Raw genomic sequence first — 22412 nt, 5'->3', positions numbered from 1 at the left:
CCTTGATACTGGGATTGAGCTCAGAGGTACTTCACCGCTGGGCTACCTCCCCAACCCTTTTTAAGTTTTTGTTTTGAGACAGGGTCTTACCAACTCTTTGAGGTTGGCCTTGAACTTGTGATTACCTCAGTCTCTGGAGTCACAGTTGTGAGCCACTGTGCCTGCCCCAAAATATCAAATTGTGAGTAAGTATTACATGCATGTGGTTAAGAAGACAATGTAAAAAGGAATACAGTGCAAAGCGACTTTCTCTTCATAGTTTCCCTTTTTGGAAACCATCACCCCTATTTTTTTTGTCCTTCTAGGTAGGCTAAACAAAAATGTTTGTATCCGTCCCTTTTAAAAACAAACATGAAGCTGGGCATGGTGACACACACCTGTAATCACAGCTATTTTGGAGTCTGAGGTAGTGAATTCAAGTTCAAGACCAGTGTTGGCAACGTAGTGAGACCCTGTCTCAAAATTTCAAATAAATAAATAAATAAATGAAAAGGGTAAATCTCTTCTTAGTTAAATTCCCAGTACTGCCATAATACAAAAATTAAACATAAAAATGATAGCATATATACATAAACAAGTGCTTTCTTAAAAAGATATAGAATTTTTTAAAAATGTAGGACTAATGTAGGATTTCAAGGGTTTTTTTTTTTGCCCTTTTTTGAGAATCAGGGAACCAAATTCTGTTTACACTATAAATTAGGTTGTGTGGGATCCAATTCCAAGAGAATTGTGAATGAGCTAGCTCCTGTGTAAGAACTCTTTTTAAAAAGGCTGACTCAAAGTTATTTATTTAGAAAAGAATAAATAAAAACTCACCAATTGAAATTGGCTTAACACAATGCCTTATTATTGCTTGGGCCTTTTTCATGCTTACTAAATGAATTACTCATTTTGATTATATTGACATCAGTAGGTCTAGTTTGTCTAGGAGTAACTAAAATATCCAGGAATAGAAAGGCTATGGTGCACATTCTGCCTTGGATTATTATTTTTCTCCCTCTGATATTTTAAGCCAGTAATTCTTTCTTTCTTTCTTTTTTTTTGGTACCAGGGATTGAACTCAGGGGCACTGGGCCACTGAGCCACATCCCTAATCCTATTTTGTGTTTTATTTAGAGACAGGGTCTCAATGAGTTGCTTAGTACCGTGCTTTTGCTGAGGCTGGCTTTGAACTCGCAATCCTTCTCAGTCTCCTGAGCTGCTGGGATTACAGGCGTGTGCCACCATGTCCAACTAAACCAATAATTCTTTCCTTTTCTTTTTTTTGGGGATTGAACTCGGGGGCATTCAACCACTGATCCACATTCCCAGCCTTATTTTGTATTTCATTTAGAGACAGGGTCTCACTAAGTTGCTTAGTGCCTCACATTAGTGAGGCTATCTTTGAATTCATGATCCTCCTAACTCAGCCTCCGCAGCCACTGGGATTATAGGCTGTGCCACCATCCCCGTAGTAAGCCAGTAATTCTTAATCTTTGGTCTCAAAACCCTTTTATTCTCTTAAAAATTATTGAGGACTTTAAAGGGCTTTTGTATATGTTGACTACAGATATTAAGACTAAGAAATTTTAAAAATGTTCATTAATTGATTTTAAGATAATAGTAAATTTACTGCATGTTGAAAGGTGTTTCTATAGCCAGTGTGGTGGTGCATGCCTATAATACTAGTATCTCAGGAGGCTGAGGCAGGAGGATCACTATTTCAAAGTCAGCCTCAGCTATTTAGAGAGGCCTTAAGCAACTCAGCAGTCTCTTAAGTGAAATACAAAACGGCTGGGGATGTGGTGCAGTGTTTGAGGGCCCCTTAGTTAAATCCCTGGTACCAAAAAAAAAAAAAAAAAAAAAAAAAATCCCTGGTACCAAAAAAAAAAAAAAAAAGAAATTTTCTGAAACAAGTTAGTGAGATTTTGTTTTCAGTTTTTACAAATCTTTTTAATGTCTGGTTTGAGAGGAAATAGGTGGATTCTCATACCTACTTTTGCACTCATTTTGCTGCAGAATGTTGATTTGGTTAAAGTAAAAAAAAAGATCTTCTCATACCAAATGTGTAGTTAGAAAAGAGGAGTATCTTAAGAACCATTTTAGATTTTTTTTTAATATTTATTTTTTAGTTTTAGGTGGACACAATATCTTTATTTTACATTTATGTGGTGGTGAGAATTGAACCCAGTGCCTCACGCATGCTAGGTGAGTGTGCTACCACTTGAGCCACATCCCCAGCCCTCCATTTTAGTTTTTTATGCTTCTTGTTCTTTGATGTTATGCCCAAACTCATCAGCAGTGATTTCTCTCTTTCTTTCTTCCTTTCTTAAAAAAAAAAAAAAATTTTTTTTTGGTAGTTATTGTTGGATAGAATGTCTTTATTTATTTGTTTATTTTTTTGTGGTGCTAAGGATCGAACCCAGTGCCTCACACATGCTAGGCAAGCACTCTGCCATTGAGCCCCAGCCCCAGCCTCAGCAGTAATTTCTTTAAAGGTGAGTTGTAATATGGAATATGAAACCATAACTGTACTCTGTTATGCCCAAACTTACTGGTTTGTCATGCACTTTGAATGGCTCTTTTAACCTATGCATGATTTTGTAATATTGTAACATTGGTCATTGGAAAGTATTAGTTCACTGAGTTGTACAGATCTTCTAAATGCTGATGCAGAAATCATATTAATATTACCAACTGATTTCATAAGAAAAGCCTTTTAAGTAATGAAAAGCTATCAAGCTCACTGTGGCAGATAAGTTTTCCAGAATTCTAATTATCACTTAAAATATCAAATTTCATCATTGACAACAAATATTGCTAGTGACAGGCTGACTTTTAATTTTTGAGAAAATGTCAAATACCCAGGTCTGATCATATAATTTGTGTGACAACCACTCTTTCAAGTAAAAATAATATTCCTTCAAGAAAAAAGTAGCTAATTTTAGCTTGATTCAGAGAATGGTGCCCATATTTTTGTGACCATCATCATACTTCTACATGTAACAGAAATACTTTGTGCATGTTCTGTTTGTTGAACAGAATAAGAAAGACATGAACTCAAGGGTGAATATTTAATAAAATTATCAATTTTACTCATTCATTGAGCCCATTCATAAATAAAATAAACTGCCTTATTTTTGTGAGCACATGATGGTGAAGAGTATAATAGCTACTATATTGTGCCTACTATAGTAGTTAGTAGCTGTTATCTTAAATTGTGCTGTCAGTAGTTTTACCCCACCATTGCTTTGTATCATAAGTGTAAATATAAACACAGTGGGGGGAAAGGCAACTAGCTTTTAATTATTATGAAAATGATGTAGATCTCATGGATCCCTTGAGAGTCTGAGGGACACCCAGGGTTTCATGGTTCACTTTGAGAACTGCTATTGATGTTTTCCTGCAGTTCCTGATCCAGAACGTGACATGGAAAAGGTGCTCAAAGAATATTTACTTAATGAATGTGATATGCTGGCATTTAAACGTCAAAATTTGGTGAATGAAATTATGTAGACTGATGTCCATCCAGGCAGTTTGATCGAGCAGCTTTTCCACAGATATTGTGAGAATAAAGTGAACAAATGGAATGTAGGTGATATGTGTTGGCAATGCAAATGATGAAATAAAGAACTCAATATAAGGTGATAGTACCTACAGAGCTAACACTTTGAACCTTGTTAGGTTGCTGTTAGTGAGTCCTCTGCTTTTTGTCTTTAGTGGTGTAAAAGAGGATTCTAAATAGGATGGATTTAATCTGAAAAGCAAATTTCAATTTCAATAGGTCACTGCTGTGCTTGATTTTATTTTTTCAAAGTGGACTACAGAATGTAAAATATGAACAAATAATTTCATTTTCCCTTGTGAGTTAAATAAATTTTGTTGTTCCTCTTCTAATTCATATTCAATATGTTGGACTTGCTTTCTTCTTTCCTCTCTCTTTTTCTTTTCTTTTCTTCTTGTTGGGGGAAGTTGGTTCAAGGAAACCTTTTTCTGTAACTTTTTATATTCTTTGAATTTGAGGAAATTGCTTCCCAAATAAGAAAGTCTGACCACACAAGGTAAATTGTCATATTATTTCATCCTCATGGGAATTAAAGTGTAAGATTAGTTTAGGACATTGCTTTAAAACGGGGGTTATTGGTTTTCTGTTCTTTTAAAAGGAAATAAATTAAAGGGAATGGTCACATCAAATACTTAGAATACCTTTAAAATAGTTTTAACACAAAACTGTTGTAGGAATTTTGAACTTTGACCCCATTTTTGTCTTAAATGGATTTTAAATCAATATCAGGCGGGGGTGGGGGTGGGGAGGATGGTATAAACCTGTAATCCCGTTTATGTGGGGATCCTGAGACTAGAGGCTGGAGGCTAGAGACTAGAGGCTAGAGACTAGTTTGAGGTCGGCCTGGGCAATTTAAAGAGACCTCATCTCAGAAATTTTTAAAAAGGGATGCTGGGTTTGCTCAGTGGTAGACTGGCCCTGGGAACAATTCTGAGTACTGAAGAAAAAAATCAACAATGTTAAATGCTGAGGACCAACAAATCACTCATCTTATGTTGAACAACAACAACAACAAAAAATTAAATAACTTTTAGTTGTCAATGGATCTTATTTATTTATTTATTTATTTATTTATTTATATGCAATGCTGAGGATTGAACCCAGGGCCTCACATTCCAGGAAAGTGCTCTCCTACTGAGCCGCAACTCTAGCCCCCCAAACAAATTTTTTATATTGAAATATTATCTTGAATTTGAGACAATATTTGAACTGAAGTTTTTGCCTTTATGAATAAGAGACATTTTTGTGAGCTATTTAATTTTTGTAATTTTTTTTTTTAAATAAAATTGAGTGAGACTGTATAGCAAACTCATGTATATCCTAGAATATATCTGAATGTTTCTCAGAAACTTGATTTTAGGGAGAAACCTATTTAATGTTTCATTGTACTTCTACCTAGTTGGCATAGCATACCACAATGATAAACTGTCTGATAACCAGGAAAATAATAATTCTTTAATTATTAAAGTAAATGAATTTCTCTGAGACATCGCCAATGTAGTCATTTGTCAGTATGGACACTTTTAAGAAAAGTAAATAAAAATCCTGTGTGTTTGTAAGTTCTAGGTTGCCACATCTGATCTCATGTCACTGTCAAAACACGGGCACATTATAAAAATATTATATAAAATTAATTTCAGGCTATTTGTATAAGGAAGTATGAAACATTAATTTCATATTTAGACTTGGGTCCCATTTCCAAGGTGTCTTGTTATGTATATGCAAATATTTCAAAATCTAAAGCACTTCTGGCCTCAAACATTTTGAACAAGAGATACTCAACCTATATTTTATTCCCCTGCATGTCTACAAACTTTTAATATATATATGATTATAAACTAAATAATGTACATATTATATGTAAACTGTATTTTCTATGGATATATATATATCCATATAAATATATATCCATAGAAAAAGTATATTGTTTTATATCTTTTAAAACTTTATATAAGTGGTTAAATTTTATTGATACGTGTAGTTATACTCATTTTAAATGCTATTAATATCTAATATAACGGCATGTGAAAATAATTTTGTAAGGCATCTTAAAAATAAAGTAGGAAGATGACAAAAATTTGTAAACCTACCATCCAGAAATATCACATTTGATATTTTTTTCCTTCACTTCCTCATTTCCAACTTTTGTGTGTATACTTTTGGTACCTTTTAATATCAAAGGGATCGTGTTTTACAGATTGCATAAAATTGTAAAACAGCCATATAAAGACTATAATCCCGGTTTAGTTGATTCCTAGTTGAATAAGGAAAGAATATGGATGAATACGCATATCAGATATACATAGATATTGATGATTTATTTCTTAGTATAGAAGCACCATATAGGTGGCATCTGGGAAGAGGTGGATCATGTTGTTTAGTGTGTCTTAAAAATTAAAAGATTTTTCTAATAAGCGTAGTTACCAGGTAGATGACACTTATCTCTTTAAACATTTAGAGCTATTTTGTTTTTAACCATTTTTAATGGAAAAAAATTGGAAAAGAAGCCTATGATGAGTATCATTGTTCTGTTTAAACTGTAATACTATGTACTACTTATAATTTTATCTTTTCTTGTCAACTCAACATCACCATGAAAAGCACTGATGACTGAACTCTGTTGAGATTTCTGTTAGCCTCTTGTGCACCTTTAGTTAGATCTTTATCAGCATCCCATGCCACTGCAAGGAGGGAGTTGGAAGAGCATGATAAAATCTAAAGGCAGTTCTCACCAATGGCAGTAGTGGGAAAGGCCACCAGCAGCCTTGTCTCTTCATTGGATGAAGCTGACCCACCCTCCTGATCTCTTCAGTCTCTTCCTGCCAGTACATCCTTTATGTGCATGTGTTAAACAGTTATATGATTATTAACTAAATAATGTACATATTATATGTAAACTGTATTTTAAGAATATACTTATGTATAAACTATTATATATAAATGATAACACTATATAACTAAAAATATTCAGCATCATGGTGAAATTATTGGAAGAGTTCCTGACTGCAGTTGAAAAACCCTCTACTCCACATTTACTATGATTTCTAATGGGAATGTTTTAAAAACTCTATTCTGCTATCCCCAGTTTCCCTTAACATCTTACTTTAATGTAAATTTGTTACAGTCAATTAGCTGATATTAACTAAAACTCATAGTTTACATTGGATTTCTTTCTTTGTGTTGCTGTCTATGGGTTTTGACAAATGCATATTGGTATATCTATCATAGTTACAGTATCATTCAGAATGGTTTCACTACCCTAAAAATCTCCTATACTCTCCTTCCCTCCTTACTTGCAAACCCTTGGCAGCCACTGATCTTGTTACTGTCTCCATAGTTTTACCTTTTCTGAAATGTCATATAGTTGGAATCATACATTTGTAACCATTTCAGATTGACTTCTTTCTCTTAGAAGTAAGTTTCTTCCATGTCTTCATGGCTTGATAGCTTATTTTCTTTTTAGCGCCGAATGTAATGTCCCATTGTATGGATGTACTATGGTTTATCCATTCACCTACTGAAGGACATCTTGGTTGCTTCCAAGTTTTTGTTTTATTTTTTGCAATTATGAATAAAGTTGCTTTGAATATTTGTGTGTTGGTTTTTGTATGGATATAAGATTTCAACTCATTTGGGTAAATACCAAGGAGTGCAATTGTTGGATCATGTGATAAAAGTATATTTAGTTTTGTAAGAAACTGCCCCACTGCCTTTCAAGATGGCTGACATGCACTTTTAGCTTGCACATGCTTTTCAAAACACATTTTTCAGGTACATAAAGGAATGATTGCCTTGTGATAGGATGTTGTTCTTCCAAGAAATTGAGGTTAGTAGGACTGGTATTTCCTACATAAATAATACTGGTTGGTTGTACTTTGTTCTTGTGTGTTTTATGTTGTATTTGTCTATCTTTTCCTTCTTCCATATTGCTCCTACTCTCTTTACTGTATTATACTGTTTCTCCTGCTTTGGAAATCAGAGGACTACACTTGTTGGAATAATGTACACATTTAAAAGGCAAAGTAAGACAAAACTAAAGTCCTTCCCAAGGTTCTCTTGGCTGTGTTGTAGATATGGTTGAGATTGCAGCATTAGGTAACACATTGGATTATTAGTTTCATGATGTATAATCTAAAGAAATAGAAATAAGGGAGTGGTATGTTACTAAAACCTGCTTTCCTTTGTAATTTGTTAATAATTTTTAATACTATGATATAATAGGGTTTTTCCCCTACATTTCTCTACCCCTAAGCTTCTGTTATAGTGAGAAAGAAATCTGTAGAATAGCAAAAACCTCTTTATAATCCAAAATTTAGTTTTTTGCTGTTTTATAATTCCTTTTGTGGGTATATTTCTCCATACCCCTAACTGTTGTAGAATTATGGCCAAATGACCTGATCCAGTTTTTCTTTCTGTTATAAGCTTGTGGATCTCATAGTTCAGAATCTCCTAGAATGAAATGACTTTGCTATCTTTGTGTATGCTAGTTGGAGCCAGGATGCATGCAAGAGCCATGTCTCCAGTGCCCCCAAGTGGTTGTCTGGTATTTGCATGAAGACATCTAGTGGTGGGAGAACTAATTCATTACTTCTGACAACTCACCATGTCTTCACACTCCTGTTAGAAAAATAATCTGTTGTTCTGAATTCAGCCCCACCTTAACTTCTCATCCATTTCTTTTATTAGGGTTCCAAATTGTCTACTTCCTCTTCCTTGTAGTAGTATTTTAATGAGAATGATCCTTTTCAGGAAGAGTCCTTTTTCTAGATTTAAACATCTCTTATTTCTTCCAGCTATTCCTTATAATACTGGGCCTTTTCATAGTCCCAATGAAATATAATGGGGTTTTTCTACATCTTTGAAAAGTATAGTACTCAGCACTAAATACAAGTTGGTTGTTATCTACATTTTGTGTGTTTTGCTTGTAATGCTTCTTTCCATACTAAGTTTAGTGTGAATCAGTTCCCCCTGATTTTTTTCTTTCCGTGATGATGACATAAGCTCATCATCTATATTTTTCTTCAGAGACCAAAGTTCAGAAATGATATGTTCATGTCTATTAAAATTTATCCAGAGGCTCAGTGGTAAAACACTTGCCCAGTGTGCTCAAAGACCTGGGTTTGATCCCCAGCACTGGGAAAAAAATTATGAGCCAGGCATGATGGCACACATGTAATCCTTGCAACTCAGAAGGCTGAGGCAGGAGGATCACAATTTTGAGCCAGCCTCAGCGACCTAGCAAAACACTAAAAATAGAAAAAAGGGGGGCTGGGGTGGTGGCTTAGTGGTAGAGCATTTGCCTAGCATGTGTGAGGCACTGGGTTCGACTCTCAGCACCACATATAAATAAACAAATAAAATAAAGGTCCATCAAATTCTAAAAAATTAAAAAAAAAAGGGGGCTGGGGTTGTGGCTCAGGGGTAGGGTGCTCGCCTTGCACCTGCAAGACCCTGAGTTCGATCCTCAGCACCACATAAAAATAAATAAGTGAAATAAAAGTATTGTGTCCAATTACAACTAAAAAATAAATATTAAAAAATTAAAAAAAAATAAAAAAGGGCTGGGGATGTGGCTCAGTGGTTAAGCAACCTGCGTTCAATCCCCTTTACTCTGCCCCCTCCCATTATGTTAGATATTCATATTATTCTAGGCTATTGGAGCCATTTTGGAATTGATTTTATCCCTAAGGGTAGACTTTACTAGTTACCTGTCTACTTGGTGAACATACCTTCACAAACTGCCCCTTGGTACTGTTTTTTTTTTTTTTTCCATCTACCTTTCTCAGTGGCTGCTTCCATTACCTCAGCGGATACGTTTGGCTAAACATGAACTCAATAGAAAAACATACATCTGCAAAGCCATCAAGGAATGTGATATGCTTGAATCATGTAGAACTTCAAAAAACCATTATGATTCTTTATTTTTTTGACATTTAATAGTTTTTATTAGTTTATTAGTTTTAATTATGCAGTATTCTTTTGATATTTTGGAGCCAATTCATGGGTGCTTTCAGTTTTCTCTAAACTTTTTGTATGAAAAAGCTCCAAGGCCCAATGTATTTGTAATTTCTAAGATAAAATGACCTTAGGCTAATCACTAAGACAGATGTCTTAATAGGCTGGGATCCAGTTTCCCAACTGCACAAAGAAGTACTTAATTGATGTGATCTGTGGCCTTCTAGGGAGTCTCAGCAGTACTGCAGGGGGTAAGGAAGAAGAATGGTCATTGCTCTCCATAGTTCCCATACCCCACTCACAGGAGAAGTTCCACTTTTATTTATACTTTTGAAGTTCCATAGAGGAGTCTATTTAAAGAAAGAACTTTGTTTAAAAAGAGGGAAAAAAAGAAAGAAATTGTTTCCCAAAGGACATTGGGCCACTTTGAAGATCACTATGTCTCTGACTCCCTGAGTTTGGACACCTCAGATTTTTTTATTAGGTGAAGAGAAGTGTTTATCTTTTTTTTTTTTTCTTTCCCAAAACTGGAAATAGCCACTATTAGGAAAGTAATTACATACTTAGATTTCTATCTCACTTTAAAATACTAAGTATGTAATTACTTTCCAAAAAAACCTTTATAATTCAAAATTCTATTCTGCATAGACAAAAAAAAAAAGCATTCTTAACAGTTTCTGTGTGTCTTTCTAGATTATTTTGTTTGTTCATAGTCATATCCATACTTAAAAAAAAGACCATACTCATTCTAGCAGATTTTATCATTGGTTTTTCCATTTTCTAACATTGTGGATATTTTTCTATGTCAATACGATCAGGTCAACTTTATCCTTTAAGACTTCTGTAATTGTCTTCTGTTTTAATAATTTGTAGCTTCATTAAAAGCCAATATTCTGTCATACACAATACAGGGAATCTGTTATAAAGCATAACCCTAGTTTTACTTATGCATCGGTACGGGCATACTCATTGTGTTTTTCAAATGGCCACTCTTTGAGGATACTATGATATATGTTGCTTTTTCCGGTTTCTTCTCTTTCCTCTGGTTTTACTACATACCAAGACCCCAGTAAATGTTATCCCAGGCAAGCTACAGATGGAGATAGCCCTTTTCTTTTAGCAATAGCTCTAATTTAATGTTCCCTTTAATAGTTACAAGTCTTTTCTGAAGAACAAAATCTTGGCAGCCTGAATTATCCGTGACACTATTATTTTAGCATATTACTGCTGGTGAGAAAGGCAGTTGATTTGTTTTGACCCAAGTGAGCTTAGTTCTAAGAGACCAGTAAGGTGGGTGACAAGCAGCTTTTGGTTTTTTGACAGCCAGCTGCAGGACGCCCATTGTGGCCAGGCCCAAGCGGCTGCTGATAAATGTATATGGTAAATTATATTTGATGGCCTCTTTTTCCCCTTCTGTTTTTAAGAATTTCATCAAAGATCACATTGAGAAAATGGTAGTGAGAAGAAATATTTTTTATCATCATAGGATAATTATTTTCTTTCCCTTGTACAGTGCTCTATACTTTTTAAAATACATATTCTAAACCGATAAAACATTCAGTTATGGCAGTTTTTAAAATTGGAAATACAGTGTTGTAAATGGATTTAAGCAGTTTTAGTTTCTTTAGAAACCTAGGGTAACATTTTAGCAATCTATGCCTCTTTGAGTTTAGGGATATCTTTTATAGGTTAAACAAATTCTAAAATGGAGATGTTCCTTATTTTTGGTGAAGTTGTTTTAGTTTTACATTCCTAAATTTCATTCAGTCTTGAAATGTGTGCTTTTTTACTTTTCTCTTCCTTTCCTTATCTGAAAGTAAGACAGGCACCTCCCCCCCACACACTATCCTAAATTTAATATTGTTTAATAATTCAAAATAATTTATTTTAATGAGTTACAAAGTAGATATGGAGATATTAATTTTTTTTGAATGGGTACAGTTCAAATTTATATGTCTGATACTTTTCGAAGTGTTTGTTATGGGTAGGAACCATTTATATCTTAAATCCTTTAGAAAGGTTTGTTATTTACATTAAAGTATTTAGGGGCTGGGGCTGTAGCTCTGTGGCAGAGCACTTGTCTAGCATGTGTGAGACACTGGATTTGATCCTTAGTATCACATAAAAATAAATAAAGGCACTTTGTCCATCTACAACTACAAAAAATTTTTTTAAGTACTTAGGTACTATTTATCTTTGTCTTCGCATGTATTTCATATATTTGTTTTCTTGTCCAAGTAGTTTGGGATGTTATAATTTCTTGTTCCTTCAACCCTTGAATATGAGTGCTTATAGTGAGCCTTGAACAGTTCTAGGTATAGGGATAAAACACTGAATAAAACAGAAAAATCTTTGCTACCATGAGCCTACTCTCTAGTGGGATGAGAAAGAAGATAATAAATAAACAAATTTATACAATGAGTGCCATAGGGAAAAGGATGCCAGCTTGAGATTGTTTCCATACTGGTCAGACGATTAAGCCTCTAAAGTACCAAGGCTGCAGATGGAAACCTGGGCTGGGTGTATAAGGAACTTTTTGATTGACTTGATTATCAATTGATATGTAATTTGAATGGATTTCTCTATTGTCTGTTCTCTTTAACATTTCCAGTTTCACAATTGTGTTTATACCTCTTAGTCTAGTTCCATTTATTATTATATAGTACTTTACAGTTAAACATTTTCACACTTCTTTCTTTCCTTTATCCTTTTATTTTTTACAGTCCTGGGAATCAAACTCAGGGCTTTTCACATGCTAGACAGGCGCTCTACCATTGAGCTATATCCCCAGCCCTCACATTTCATTTATTTAAAGTGGTATAGCATAATAGTCAAGGTTTAACCATTTGAAATAGCTAATGTTTATTTTGAACCTACAAAAAGTAATTCTACATTGTTTAATCTAATTCTGTGCTATACCAACTTTGAAAAATAAAATGTGAAAATATCTTAAAATATAAAGCACCATGCACATTGCTAAAGCTTAAAATTTTTTGTGCCATTCACTTCCAGGGTGCCCTAAAACAGTTACTTAACCTCACTGTCATGTCGTGTGTCACCATCATAATACCTCACAGAGTTGCAAATATTACATGAGATTGTATATGTAAAAGTACTTAGAATAAGTGCCTAGCACATAATAAGGGCTCAATAAATGTAAGCTGTTACTACTATTAATACCCTGTAAGACAGGCATTATCATTCTCAGTTTCATAGATGAAACAGGCTCAGAGTTTATGTATTTTCCCAAGCTTTTATAATGAGAAATCAAGGGCTGGGGATATAGCTCGGTTGGTAGAGTGCTTGCCTTGTACACACAAGGCCCTGGGTTCAATACCCAGTACCAAAAAAAAAATAAAAATAAAAATAAAGTCTATAATGAGAAATCAAAAGCAGACATTGTTAACTCCAAGTTCTGGCATTTTCCCCCTTCTGCTTACAATACAATTATCTCTTATAAAGAAGGAAGAGAACACCAGGCACAGTGGTGCATACCTGTAATCCCAGCAGCTCTGGAGGCTGAGTCGGGAGGATTACAAGTTTGAAACCAGCCTCAGCAACTTATTGATACCCTGTGTCAAAATAAACATTAGAAAGGGCTAAGGATATGGCCAGTGGTAAAGCGCCCCTGGGTTCAATCTCTAGTATCCCTCCTCCCCTGCCCCAGAAAAGGATGGAGGGAGGGGGAATATTTTTATAGTAATTTGCAGAACACATTCTTTAATCTCTCCAGCATTTGTGTAGCTACCTTGTTTTGGTGGACTGTCTTGACATCCTTAAAGAAAATAGCAAACAAATAAAATATGTAATTGTGATCTAGTGCTGTTACCATAAAAAAAGTTAACAGTGCCCCCTGCATCCTGGTACTGGGCATTGAACCCAGTGCCTTACCACCAAGCTGTATCCACAGACCTTATTTTTTTTTTTATTGGTTGTTCAAAACATTACAAAGCTCGTGATATATCATCTTTCATACATTTGACTCAATTGGATTATGAACTCCCATTTTTACCCCAAATACAAATTGCAGAATCACATCGGTTACACACTCACATTTTTACATAATGGCATATTAGTGACTGTTGTATTCTGCTACCTTTCCTATCCCCTACTATCCCCCCTCCCCTCCCCTCCCCTCCCATCTTCCCTCTCTACCTCATCTGCTGTTGTTCAGTTCTCTCCCTTGTTCCCCCCCCTTTCTCCTCACAACCTCTTATATGTAATTTTGTGTAACATTGAGGGTCTCCTACCATTTCCATATGCTTTCCCTTCTCTCTCCCTTTCTCTCCCCCCACTCATCTTTGTTTAATGTTAATCTTTTCCTCATGCTCTTCCTCCCTGTTCTGTTTTTAGTTGCTCTCTTTATATCAAAGAAGACATTTGGCATTTGTTTTTTAAGGATTGGCTAGCTTCGCTTAGCATAATCTGCTCTAATGCCATCCATTTCCCTGCAGATTCTATGATTTTGTCATTTTTTAGTGCTGTGTAATACTCCATTGTGTATAGATGCCACATTTTTTTTTTTTTTATCCATTCATCTATTGAAGGGCATCTAGGTTGGTTCCACAGTCTAGCTATTGTAAATTGTGCCGCTATGATCATTGATGTGGCAGTATCCCTACAGACCTTATTTTTTGAGACAGGGTCTAAGTTGCTGAACCTGGCTTCAAATTTGTACTCTTCCTGCCTCACCCTCCAGAGTCACTGGGTTTTATAAGCATGCACTACTGTGTCTGGCAACAATGATAGTTCTATAAGTGATTTGAAAAACTAATGATCCTAGATAAAGTTGAACTTAACATTTTTCAAAATACAAGTATAATTCTTTTTTTTTTGCGGGGGGGTACCAGGAATTGAACTCAGGGGCACTCAATCACTGAGCCACATCTCCAGCCCTACATTGTATTTTATTTATTTGGAGACAGGGTCTTACTGAACTGCTTAGCACCTTGCTGTCACAATCCTGCCTCAGCTTCCAAAGCTGGTGATTATAGTCATGCACCACTGCGCCTAACACAAGTTTAATTCTTAATTGTGTTCTTTAAAACAGGGCCTAAAAGTAGCTAGGAAAAACAAAACAAAAATAAGCCGCCAATTCACATTCTGCTCAGCATTTCCATTTAGATATAGTCATCTAGTCAGCATCTAAGCTGTTTTTCTGACAACCATTACTGTCTTGGGAAAATGATAGATATTCATCCAGTTGCTCAAATCAAAAACTTTTTGAGTCATTCTTGACTCCTCTTTTTCATTCTGCCTTTCATTCAAATCATCTGGAAATCTTGGCATCTTTATCTTCCAAACATGCAAAATATCAGTGGTTTTTACCACTTCTATTATTCCATGGTCCAAGCCACACTCATCTTTCAGTAGCTTTATAATTTGTGTCTGCTTCCATTCTCCCCCCTCCCTTAGTCTGTTCTTATCTACCACCCTAAGTAACCCTTTAAAAATGTAAATCAGATCATATCTCTCCCCTTCTCAAAACTTTCTGAAGCCTTTCCATCTCATTCTGGGTAAAATCCAACAGTTTTAAGTGACCCTCAAGGTCCTACAAGCCTGACTCCAGGTAATGTCTCTGACCTCACCTGCTACTCCTCTCAAGCTTAGTGCCTTCAGGCACAAGACCCATTTTGCTGTTCCTCTGTCACTTTAAGTGCACTTCTGCCTCAGTGTCTTGGCATGTGATGTTCTTGCTACCTGCAAGAACACTTTGCCGTAGTATTTCATGCTGTCTCCCTTACTTCCTGCAGATTTGAGTTCAGATGGCTTGTCAGAAAGGCATTCTCTTACTAGTACCCTTCCCTGCCCTATCTCCCTAATACAGCTTCATTATATTTTCCCTTGGCACTTATTGCTCCTAAAAAGACTATTGTTGGTGTGTTTGTAGTTTATTTCCCACCTGGCAGATATAAAATACAAGAAGTCAGGGTTTATTTTGTGTTCAATGCATCAATGTTTGACACACAGTAGGTGACTCTCATGTATGTGTTGAGTGAATGAATGAACTTCTTCGCAAGTCATCAATTCAATTCTTTTTCTTCTTTCACTGCATTTGATCTTGTTGACCTCTCCCTTTTAGCTTCAGGACACCATTTCCTGCTTCTCATCTTTCCTTTTGACATCTCCATTTTATCAATACTCTTGCCTTCGATATATCCCTTTGAATATTCCCCAAGTTTCCTTGCTTTTGTTATTGTCACACTTTACACATTTTTCTGGTAAATTTTATTCGTGTTTTCTGCTTTCATTACCCACTTCTGTTGATGAGTGGGCAGCTCCTGTAAAGGACCATCAGGTACTATCTTCCAATGCAAATCTGCACTTTTCTTGTTTGTAACCTGGTTAATGAAGTCGGAAGGTAGGAGTCATGCTGAACATAACCTTTTCTTACTGTTCACATCCAGTTCACCAAGTCCTTGGGGGTTTTTACCACCCAAATAAACATTTCACTGGAGCTTTCAGTTTCCATTGTGTTCTTTCAGGCCCCTATTAGTCTTCTTCATGGACCACTGAGTTAGTCACCTGTCTAGTTTGACTGCCTGTAGCCTCAATCCTTCCTAAACCATTCTTCACACAGTTGGAATGTTTGCAAAACTCAAGGCAGCCATTCATCCTTAGCAATGTTTCCATCATGTAACCATGAAGGTGGCTGGGAGTTATTCAGAGGGCTTTTGTGACCTGTGGTTGTTTATAGGTCGAATAGGTGGTGCTGTCTCAAAAGCACTGCTTACTAAGTTTCAAGTTATTTGTAATATACTCTTCTCATTATTGTTTTTAATAAGTACAACTGTCTTGTAAAGTCACAAGCAGTCTTTTTTTTTTTTTTTGGCAGTGGGTGGGGATACTAGGGATGCTTAACCTAGGAATGCTTAATCACAAAGCCACAAACCTAGTCCTATTTTCCTTTTAAAGACAGGGTCTCCATGAGTTGCTGAGGCTGGCCTTGAATTTTCGATCCTTCTGCCTTAGCCTCCCAACTGACTGGAATTATAGGCTGGTACCACTGCATCCACCTATTACAAGCAGTCTTGAAGTCTTTCCTGCACTACAAGGGTTTTTTTTTTTTTTTTTTTTTTTTTTTTTACTTTCTTTTGTTCTTTTTGTGTCATTAGGAAGAGATCTTCATAATATTGGGTACCACTGAACTATAGGAGGAACTACATATTACTTTACAGAGCACATAAGCCTCCAGCATCCAACACCCACCTACCCGCGCCAGCTGTTGGTTTTTGTGCTCCTGTGTGGCACTGTTTTCTCTACTCAGAATGCTGCCAAACCTCAGCAGCACCTCTAACATGGCTCCTCCAGAGATTTTTTTTTTTTTTTTTTTAAGAACAACTCAGCAAAATAAAATTCCGGTTTATTGTTGGACAACATTGTTTCACACATACATCAAACAGGCCAAAAAAATAAACAGCAACTTCATAGACAAAAAAAGGAAAAAAAAAAAAAGAAACCTTTTTATCTTTGGCCTTTTTAACCATCTCATACAAACCAACTACTTATAGTACAGCTAAAGTACATACACAAAAAAAGTTACTGGAATGCTCGGAATAAGATTGTTTTTTTTGTTGTTGTTGTTTTTGCTTTTTTTTACAAGTTTTTTTTTTCTCCTTTGAGATTATAATGAACATGGTCACACCACAAGTAAAGTCAGAAGTAGGACAGAGAACGCTCCAAAGGCTGGTTTGGTCATCCCAGATCATTAAAAATGGCTGACCCCTAACAATATGTACAAAAATATAAAATGTAAATAAAAAATACAAATTTTCCTTTTTAAAAGTACTTTTAAGAAAAAAAGCAGGGCCTTGGAAGTTTTGGTTCTTTTTTCCTCCTCTCTTGCAAATTGAAGAGCGCACGTCACCTGCGGGTGGCACTGCCCGTGGTGGGCAGGCGGGCGGGCCTCTCTACTCGAAGGTGACCACGTTTAGATTCTGAGACAGGAAGTGGAGGGTGAATAGGTCACGGTGGCCTTTTATTTTTAGTTTAACTTTTCCTTTTTTGCTGTCTAGTCATGCTCATCGGTCTTCTGCTTCTTGGTATCAACATCATCATCCTCGTCATCTTCAGCTGCCCATTTGCCCGTAGCTGCCTCAGCCTCCTCATCTTCATCTCCATCCCCTTCCTCACCATCACCTTCCTCCTCTTCCTCACCACCCTCTTCCTCTTCTTCATCTACCTCATTGTCAGCCTCCTGCTCCCCATTTTCCTCATTAGCATTCCCATTAGCAGGGGCGTCTCTTCCATTCTCTGCCTCCTCCACAACTTCCTTCTTCTCCTTTAAGTCCTTGGTGGTGATTTCAGAGCTAGTGTCCACCGCCGCATCTGACATGGTGGGGCACGCCGGTGATCCGATGCAGTGGGTTAAAAAGGAAACTAGAGTTCAGGGATTCTGGCGATAAAGCTGCCAGAGTCCGCTGCGGAGGAGGAGGCGCGCGGCGGAGGTGATTGGAGGTGGTTGCAGCGGGTGGGGAGCTGGACCCAGGAACAATGCAAAGATGGCTTTTCAGAGCAGCCAGTGGGGCCTCCAGAGATCTTTTCTGATCAGTATTAAATCCAAATTCTTCCCAAAGTCTTACATCATTTTCCCATGTTGTCTCTTCTCATCTCCACTTCCTCCTCCTTTTCACCGTGCTCTAGCGGTCCCTTTTGCCTGGAAAACGTTTCTCCCAAGCCCTTCACACGGCTGTCTTTCATCATTCAGGTTGCAAATTAAATGTGCCTAACAATTACATTGCTTTGTGGTACCTTCGGCATAGCACATACTATTTTCTGAAATTCTTGTTTATTCTTTTATATTTTTATTGTTATGGGCTCCTGCTATCAGAATGTAAGTTCCTATAGCTCAGTGGTAGTTTGTGTAGCATGTGTGAGCCCTGGGTTTGATTCCCAGCACTGCCAAACAAAAAACAAAAAACAAAAAAAAATTTTTTTTCTTTTTTTTAAAGTTCCTTGAGGTTAGGGACTCTGCCTTCTTGCTCATCATTAGTGTCTCTGTCCTAGAATCTGGACCTCAATAAATTTTGTTGAATGATTTATTTACCTGACCTCTCCTTTGAGCCTTGCTCTTCCCTCCATTATCTTCCTTAGCACTTATACATTGTCTTACAAAGTCTTTGTTAGGGTTGCAATCTCTGATGTTGGGTGGACTGGCAGGCATTGTAAATGAGTAGGGCAGCCCAGGAGTGAACATCCTGAAGAGAACTTGCTGGTTGATAAGGAACAAGCAGGGTCTGCTCCCTTTTGTAGTCAGTTGTTGCCAGGCTGAAATAATAATAATAATGGTTAGCATTTATTGATAGGGCACTCTACTGAGTGCTTTACTTCATTTCATTTAATATCTTATAAGGAAGGTATTAATATATTATCACCATTTTACAAATAGAGAAAGTGAGGTACACAGGGATAGACTGGCTGCTCAGGCTGCCTCTCATCAAGTGGGAGATGAGAAGAGACAACATGGAAAAATGATATAAGGCTTTGGGCTAACAAATGACAGAATTGTTTTCCTTTATCCACCACCCACCCCAGTGCTAGGGATCAAAAACACATGCTAGGGAGGCACTCTACCGTTGAGCCTTATTCCTAGTTCCCAGAACTGTACACATATTTTTTTAATCCAAGAAGTCTACAGAGCAGAGCTTTATATACAGTATTGCTTCCTGATGTTCCCAACTTTCCTGAGTTTTTGAGAAAAGCCAGAAATCTGAAATTTTATATTATCTTCTAATTTTTAAATGTTTGACCATTCATTTACATTTAAACAGTGACCAAACAAAAACTATTGCAGGCCAAGCAAAACATGTATGTGGGCTTTCTGCATCCAGCAGGCTGCCATTTTGATGCTTTAGTTCACATGGTATGTCTCTGATCAGACCAGAAGCTTCCTGCATGTATTAGTCAGGGTTCTCTAGAGGAACAGAATCAACAGGAAGTATGATTATAAAAATAGGATTTATTAGGTTGGCTTACATGACCAGAAGCTGGATAGTCCACAGTGGCTGTTTGCAGGCAGGAACTAGTAGCTACACAGTCCAAGTGGCTGAAGCTTCAGAACAAGAGGGATCAGTGGTGTTACCCTAGTCCGAGACAGAAGCCTTCTGTAGAATCACTGGCAGAGTCCGCTTTGATGTCTTCAGGTGATTACAACAGTAATCAAGAACCTGTTGAAGAAGAATGAAGTTAGCATCTACTGTTGCTTCCTTGTTCCAAGTTTTATTCCATCCAAGCCACCATCCTATTGGTCCTTGCTGCCCACACTTAGGAAGGGTCTCCACTTTGCTATCCCACATGCGAATCATTCCCAGACACATCTTTAAGTCTCTTAATCTCCAGCCACTCTTAATTCAATCATTCAAATTGACCATTACACTGCCTGAAGATCTGGCACTTTGAATCTGAATGGATGGTTTCATGAATGTATGCAGCAATTGTTTGTTCCTTTGCTTCTCTTGCTTGCTCCACCGTGAGACAAAGTATTGCCTTATGTTTCTATAGCATGTTTCCATATGTTTCTATATATGTTATTTGATTGTTTAAAAAGCCTCAATTGGTATTGTCACCACCAAACTTAGAAGGATTTTTAGCCCTCAGTTTCACAGTGGATCAAAGAGAGAAATAAACCAAGAAATGAATGATAGGCTGGCTGTTCAGACTGCCTCATCAAGCAATGTTGCTATTGTTGCCCCACAGACCTTAGGCTCAGCTCATGTGTGAGAAAGCTTTGAAACATTCAGTATGTTTATTTTAGATTAGTGAGTGTATTATTCATAAGTTGTGTATAATTTGTGGAAAATATAATAGATGTTGGGGTTTTGTCATTAGATCTTCATACATTTATATGTACTTGATTTCCAGTGATTGGCCTGGCCCCCATTTTTACATGTTAATTTGTGTTTCCCTGCTCCGGAACTTATATAAATAATAATCTATAGTGTCTTTCACACTTTAAAAATTCAAAAAATAATTTTTATAAAGTAGTATAATGATTACAAACAAAAACTTGGATGCCCAATTCCCCTTTCCTTAAAAAGTCAGCCCCTTCTGGGGATGTGGCTCAAGCGGTAGCGCGCTCGCCTGGCATGCGCACGGCCCAGGTTCGATCCTCAGCACCACATACAAACAAAGATGTTGTGTCTGTCGAAAATTAAAAAAGTAAATATTAAAATTCTCTCTCTCTCTCTTTAAAAAAAAAAAAAGTCAGCCTCTTGTGCCACTATCATCAGTTAAAAAAAATTAGTTATAGATGGACACAATACCTTTATTTTTATTTATTTGTTTGTTTGTTTATTTATATATGTGGTGCTGAGGCTTGAACTCAGTGCCTCATATGTGCTAGGTGAGCACTCTACCACTGAGCCACAGCCCCAGTGCCCCCACCACCATTTTTTAAAAATTTAAACCATTTTGTTCCATCTACTGGAAATAGAGTGGATACATAGTGAAATCATTTAATATTTGTGAAGAAGAATATGAAATCAGTTGACAGGGTGCTCACAGAGGATTTCTTTGGAAACTTTATGAATAACATTTATTTCTGTGGCTTAGAAGCATGCTATCAGGCTTCTCAGTTTGCAGGCAGCAGTCCTCAAAATAGCTGTATCCCCTTATACAGCAGTGGTGTAGAAGGTGAGAGGAGCAGGAGGTATGTTAGAGGTACCACAATGGGTAACTGCTGGTGCAGTTTGAACAACCACTTCAATGCAATATGCATATCATTTTTATAACATACATGATAATGTATGATAGTAGTTAGGGGGCCCAAGCAAATGAAGCTTAGAGGGGCTGGGTTGTGGCTCAGAGGTAGAGTGCTCGCCTATCACGCGTGAGGTACTGGGTTTGATCCTCAGCACCACATAAAAATAAAGTAAAGGTATTGTGTCCACCTACAACTAAAAAATAGATGTTTTTTTTGTTTTTAAATGAAGCTTAGAGACTGTACTTCAATTAAAAAGGGTGAGTCTCTGATGGAACAGATGGAGCACTTGATTTGGAAGCAGGAGATATGGATTTGAGTTTTGCCATCAGCTAGAAATATGACTTTGGATAATTCAACTTGGCCTTTCGGGATCATAATTTAATCTGTAAAATGAGAAGCTCAGAATAAGTGATCGCCAAGATTTTAGGTCTGCATCTGGTTAAGGAATGCTCTGTGGCCAGTTGGATCTGACCATTTATCAAGATAAGAGGGCTGCGGAGGCAACGTGAATAGTTGTAGATTTTTCAGCCAGGTTTTGTATACACTGACAAATCAAATAACCATGGAGAGTTTAAGATGAGTACCCTCAAGTCTCTTGTCTCTCTTTCCTTCCATTCCTAGCCCCATCCCATTGTCCAGAGATAGTCTTTAAAGATGGTTTCATCATTTGTTTTTAGCTTCTCTGTGGTTATTTCCATAAGGCTAAATAATGTGTTTAAATTTCTATTCCCTCATTTCTCAACCTTAGGCAATATTTTTGGCTTTCTTTAATGCGAAAAATAATAATTTAATTTTTTCTGTCCTCTTCATCTATCATTATTTGGTATTATCTTGAAAGTTACTTGTTAATTATCTTTATAATTTCAAAAGATAAGCTTTTTTTTAATTCATCAATTTTTGTAGGGTTTCTTAGCTTGCCATTTTGGAAAATGGGGTTTTATGCCTCAACACTTCCCTCTTTCTATATTCCACCTTCTAACAGCTTTTCTGACTTTCTTTCCTTCTTTCTTTCTTTGGGTCTTGCTGTGTTGCCCAGGATGGCCTCTATCTTCTGGGCTCAAGTGATCCTCTTGTGCTGCTGAGACTGTAGCATCAAATCATACTTTGCTTTTTAATGTTTAAATATAAAGTCAAGGTTAATGGGTTAATATTTTTTATTCTGTCCTCTAACATCAGGTATTATCTACATATCATTATGTTTGGATTATTGTT

General features: G+C 36.6%; 1 protein-coding gene across 10 annotated transcripts in view; it reads left to right on the top strand.

Moving 5' to 3' along the window:
* The window catches only part of Nrf1 (nuclear respiratory factor 1), a 137651-nt gene that overhangs the window by 15843 nt on the left and 99396 nt on the right, over positions 1–22412 (top strand). For 5 of the 10 annotated variants that reach the window (XM_076833294.2, XM_076833249.2, XM_076833238.2 and 2 more), the window contains exon 1: positions 1868–2477. The exons of 3 other annotated variants lie outside the window; for them this stretch is intronic. The gene's annotated coding sequence lies outside the window, so the exon portion shown is untranslated. Of the gene's footprint in view, positions 1–1867; positions 2478–22412 lie in introns of those variants that run through there. 2 more of the 10 variants (XM_076833271.2, XM_076833288.2) reach the window with 2 other exon arrangements.

The sequence above is a fragment of the Callospermophilus lateralis genome, chromosome 1 (assembly GCF_048772815.1).
Source record: "Callospermophilus lateralis isolate mCalLat2 chromosome 1, mCalLat2.hap1, whole genome shotgun sequence".
NCBI classification, from domain to species: domain Eukaryota; kingdom Metazoa; phylum Chordata; class Mammalia; order Rodentia; family Sciuridae; genus Callospermophilus; species Callospermophilus lateralis.
Note: the sequence above shows the minus strand (reverse complement) of the source record. Positions and strands in the feature narration are given on the sequence as shown.